Raw genomic sequence first — 6,000 nt, 5'->3', positions numbered from 1 at the left:
CATTTTCTCATATTGTCAGTGTTTTGCCATTCTTTTGAGAATTTTTTGTTTATATTCTTTGACTATCTATTGGGGAATGGCTTTTGGTCATATATTTCTTTTAGTTGTCTATACTGGATGCCAAAACCTTATCCAAGAAATTTGATATAAAAATTTTTCTCATTTTACTACTTTACATTGTATCCTAGATGCATTAATTTGTTTGCACAAAAGTTTTTAAAAATCAAATATTATTATCTTTTTTATTTTTATCTTCTTCAACTGCCTCTATCTTTTATTTAGTTAAGAATTGGTCTTCAAAGCATAGTTGTGGAAGGTATGTGATCTATTTCTCCTAATGTTTTTGTGGTATGATTATATAATATTCAGATTATGTATACATTTAGAATTTATTGTGGAATGTGGTACAAAATGTTGGTCTAAGCCTAATTTCTGCCAGACTGATGTCTAATTTAAGAGGGGCTTCCAAATAGCTTCTCTTAAGTTTCTAACATCTCTAAGAGGTAGGTAATGAAAGTATTTAGAAGCAGCATTTTAGAGATGAGAAACAGAGTTATAAAAGTTGAATGACTTGTCTGAGGCCACATAATTAGTAATTGGCAGAGCACAAAATTCAGGTTTTCTGCTGCCAAGTGCCCAGGAATCCTTCTATCTCCCCATGACAGGAAAACAGTCTAACAGAGTTGTTAAAAAATTGTAATGGGCTACTTTGTCAGATAGTAAGCTCCCTATTACTGAACTTGTTCAAGCAGAGGCTTAATAACAGTGTCAGGGAATTTATAACAAAGAATTTCTGTATTTCTAGGTTAGGCTACATGATCACTAAGGTTCCTATCATCTCTAAGATTTCATGATTCTGTCATACAGTTCAATACTGTTTTGGTTTTAGGCATTTTACATTTTCAAAACACTGAACTTAAGTACATTAATTAGTTGTTTTTCTTAACTCCCCATGGGGTAAGTCAGCTCTATACAGCTGTAATTAGTTTGTTGTTGGGGAAAGAATCAAGAATAAAGATCTGCACATTTTCTGTCTGGTGAGGGAAAGGGAGTCCCAAATCTTATTTCTTACCATTGTGATTTCTATTCTTAATACAAATTATTCTCAAGAAATGAAACCTTTCAATAGCCCTGTTAGGATGTAACATTAATTAACCATTCTAATAATGATCAGTGGAAAGTGGATAACCTAAAAGTTGACTATCAAAAAATAACCCTAACTAAATTAATTGCTCTTAAAGCAACAGGCATGAGATGCCTGTGTGTCAACAAGTAATGTGAGTGGGTGTGTGTGTGTGACATAAATTTTATGAGCCCTTCCCCAATCAAGTTCATAAGATTATAGAACATGGGCCTTCATCTAAGGGATACCTCCCATCAAGGTAAGCTTTGTGGAAAGGACATAGCAACAACTCTTGTTGGTTCCCAGTGACAAAGGCTGCCTCTAGGCTGATTGACAACTGAGAATCAAATGGTAGGGAATGTGGTTTGAAGAGTTGCCCCTCCCCACCATGGTCTATAAAGATAAGCTATGAAATGGCACTTGGCTGTGTCCTACACTTGTAGACTAGAGTGCAGTGAGGTCGTACCCTTACTTGAAGAAGACCATTACAGCTTGCACATGTTGAGCCTGGAAGAGAGTTCCTGGATTTCTAGTTCTTGGCCACCTTCTTCTGCCATTTTCTTTCCTTTTCTGAGTACAAGTTAAAAACTAGAGTTCATAGAAATTGAGTTTCCTAGACTTTAGGGTTACCTCCAAAGTTGGAGATTTCCTGAATTCTAGTGTTCAGATACTAGACTGCCCACAGGAAAAAAAAAATAACATTTCTTTAACAGTGTTCTCCTTAGATCAGGAAAAGGTGACCAACATGGCTCCTGCAGCTAGAGGACATATTATGGAGAAGAGTATCCTGCCAGCCCTTCATAATGAGTTTCTCAGACAGTGTATGTATATGAATAGAGTAGCCCCTTAATAAATCTAATAGTCTATTTAAGTGCTTTATGCTTCCATAGTTTTTCATGAGTCCTTTGTATCATATGCTTTTTCTTAAGTGAGTACAATAAAGACTGTCCCATAACTGATACCTATGTTGTACATTGAGTGTCTTTGAAGCAGCTAGGTGATGTAGTGGATAGATTGTTGGACTTAAGAGTCAGAAAAGCCCAAGTCCAAAACCTACCTCAGACACAGCTTCAGTTTCCTCATCTGTAAACTGGGGCTAATAATAACACCTACCTCACCAAGTTGTTCTGAGGGTCAAATGAGATAACATGTAAAGAAAGTGCTTTGCACTTAAAGTGCCATAAAAATACTAGTTATTGCTGTTGTTGTTGTTGTTGTTGTTGTTCTTCTTCTTCTTGTTATTATTATTATTATTATTATATTATTATTATTATTATTATTATTATTATTATAAGGTGAGGATCTTTTTACCAGTCTTTGGTGAAAAAAAGACAAGAACTACACCTAGCTTTATTTTGGAGATTTTCCTGGATCAACTCCAGGTGGTGGGGTGGACAATAAACCACAGAGAGGAGATGAACCTTTGTTCTGAGTTCCCAGCATCAGACCTGGTCTTTGTGGTTCAGAATCCTGGGTGGGTAAGTGGCAGTGGCAGGTGGCAGGTGGATGGAAGGGAGACTGGGCTATGCATCACACTTACTGTTCGATTTATTTGGGATTAGGATGGACTAAAAATGTAAGCTTACGTTCAGAGAACCATAAACACGGTTTTGAGCCATTTTTGTTACATTTTCTGTTTTTAGTATTATCACAGCAACAGCATAAAGATACTAAGTGCCATTTATGAGGACTCGTGAATGTGCCGTGTCTATGGCTGTAAAGAAAACAATTTAGCCATTAACACAGCCATCCTGTAACTCAACTTCCTAAATTTTCTCCTAAACCATTCTCCCCTCCCTTCTTTCCACTCTCACTATAGGTTTTGTTCTTGCTGAACTACTTTGTTTAGAACAATAATAAAAATGAATGAAACACAGGACTTTAAGGTTTGCAAAGCAATTTATATAAGCATCACCTTGTAAGATAGACACTTCAGAATTTTATTATCTCCATATTACAGATGAGGAAGTTGAGTCTTAGAGAAGTGACTTATCCTCCAGAACTCCCCATTCTAGAGTTAATGAACTTGCTTTCATCTTGGACTTTTTTCGCTTCTTAAATTCATGGAACCCTGGCTCCCCCAAGAAAACAGCATCTCTAGCTATCCTCTTTACTGGGTGTACCCTCTCTCATAACTAACTGCCCTTCCCTGCCATACATATCATGTTGGCTCAAGATGAGTGGGCAAACTGCTAGCTCTTTGCTACTACTTCCAGACTCAATTTCTACCACTAAACAACATTTCCTCCTTTAAAGTTCATTCCACCCAGATGTATTACCCTATGCACATCCACTGATCTGAGGATCAAATGAAATAATATAGAAAGTGCTTTGCAAAGCTTAAAGTGCTATCTATTAAGCGCAAAATCATTCTTTCTCCTTACCTAAAAAGTTCAGAACCTGACTTATAGTCTTCCTTACCTTCCTAACACCTATCCTTACACATGCATTGATGTCTTATCATATACCTTGGCTTTTCAATTAATCAGCCTCAATTCCTGTTAACTATATCCTCATTCACTCCTATCAGCTGCACATAAGCTGAGCTCCTACCTTTGCTCCCATTATTCCAAATTCCTCCATCTGATAATAGTCTCTTGTTATCTTATTGCTTCCTTGCCTCATCCCTTCCAAACCTACTCACTATAATCTCTCATCACTCTACCCTCTCCTTGCCTACACCCTAGCTCTAGACATATTTCCCTTCCTTCAAAATCTTGCTAATGTGTGTGTGTGTGTGTGTGTGTGTTGCACATGTAGGTTATGTGTGGCCACCTGGGTCTGTCTAGATGTGGCTTAGAGAGAGGCATGAATAGATATCTCTAAATTCTCCTCCATCTACCCTTCTCCCAGAAGGAGTGGAAGGGTGAGGCCAGAAGCTGGTCCCTCTGTTCTCCTCAGAGAAAAGGTGTCAGGCTAGAATTATATCTATCTTCCACAGCATTAGTCTAGAAGGCCAAGATCTCTCTTCTTGCAAGTTCTTGCTGACTCTGCCCCTCCTGTAGGTGTGGAGCATGAAGTAATCAATCTCTACCAATGAAGAGAATCATACACAAATGAACTTTGAACCTCAAATCACACTAAATTTAGCCAGTGCAACTTTCTGCTGTCCTGTCCCTTGCCCTTAAATCCCTTGCCCCTTCGTCCTATTTCCAGTCAAGACACATTCCTATATTATTCCCACAGTCTGTCCTTTCTGGTTCTGGAGGAAGTTATAGAACAATGCTAACTGGGTCCACCATGAACTTGTGTTATGAATATCAACTGGGCCCTAACTGCTAGGACTATGCCTCATATTCAAGTGAGAAAATTTGAAAATATCATGAACTCCTTCTTCTTCCTAATTCTACACCTCACATCATCACCCATTATCACATCTTCGAGAATGACCCCTAGTACTATTTTGCTTTGGGTCAGGAGGCCAAGCCCCACTCATTACTAGGGCTAGAGGATATTAGTGTTAGATTAGCCCGGTGCTTAGCATATAGTAGGCATTTAATAAATTCTAGTTGACAGATTGATTGACTGTTATGAACTCCTCTTATACTGCAGCCCAGCAGTAGGCCAGGAAATCCTTGATTAAGAATGAACCAAAGAAATAACCTGTAATAGGAAACTTTTCCTAGTCTAGTTTTATGAATGGCTCATTTTCTTCTCCTTGAATTTTCACATTCACCATGCATGTCTGTTTTCTGTTGTGACACTAGTCGAAAAATGTACCTGCCTTACATAAGTGTTTAATATACATAAGGAGAGGGGTAATGTCGTGCCATGAAAAGCATAACTGGGCATGCTATCAGAAGATCTGGATTTAAGTTTTGCCTTTTCCACATACTAGGCTCATTGAGGTAATAGGTTAGTGAGTTAACCCCTCTGAACTTGAGTTTCCTTGCTGAAAAATGGAGGTAACAATACCTATACTATCAGCCTTGGATAATATATCTATAAAACACTGTGTAACCATAAAGCAGTTAACAGGTTTTAACTGATTTATTGTTATATCACCAAAGGAGTCTATGGATGGAATTTTTATTATAACAAGCTCAAAATGTCACATCTGCTAAATCAGCCCTTTTTTTAAGGACTCCATAATTGGACAAATGCTTATTTCATTATATAAACAAGTCTGAGAGATCTTCTAATCATGTTTTAAAAATTAACTTTGGCCTATCTGACATTTGAATGACATGAAAAATCTGCACTCCCTTCATTAGAGATATAAGGTGTAACAGCTGGAAGGGACCTTAGAGACCATTTTATAAAATCCCCTATTTTGACAGATGAAGAAACTTAGGCCCAGAGAGCTGGAGGACACATAGTAAACATTAGGGGTAGAGCCAGTACTAGAACCTAGGGCTTCAAATCCCAGTCTAGTGAATAATCTTTCCTCTACGCTACACTGCCCCTTACCAAAAATCCCCTCAGTTGATAGAGGGTGTGTGTGTGTGTATGTGTGTGTGTGTGTGTGTGTGTGTGTGTGTGTGTGTGTATCTTTCCCCCTACCCTCATGAATCCCTTCACATGCATACAGTGGCTTTTGTAATGTTACTAAATGATAGAGAAAGGAAGAGGTTTGAAATAATTAAGAAGGCACCTGGGCTTTGTGAAACCCCCTAGCCATGCCATCCACTGGGAGTGAGGTGTAAGAAGCTGGTATTCCAGAAATAGGGAAAATGTTACCTGTCAAAGCAGTCAGTGACTCGCATGTTGAAGGTGCTCCATAAATATGAATTGATTGAAAAAAAAATCCTTTTTTTTGATACCTAAGACTTACGGAGGCATTAGTGAAGCTGGTTGGCTAGAGAAGCTGTCTGAGTATGCCACTGAAATGACTATGCCTGAACCATACCAAGATGATTCCCACAGCAGGAGCTGCC

The sequence above is a fragment of the Phascolarctos cinereus genome, unplaced genomic scaffold (assembly GCF_003287225.1).
Source record: "Phascolarctos cinereus isolate Bilbo 61053 unplaced genomic scaffold, phaCin_HiC Scaffold_726;HRSCAF=1367, whole genome shotgun sequence".
Classification (NCBI taxonomy): Eukaryota; Metazoa; Chordata; class Mammalia; order Diprotodontia; family Phascolarctidae; genus Phascolarctos; species Phascolarctos cinereus.
The sequence above is the reverse complement of the archived record's forward strand: the minus strand, read 5'-3'. Positions refer to the sequence as shown.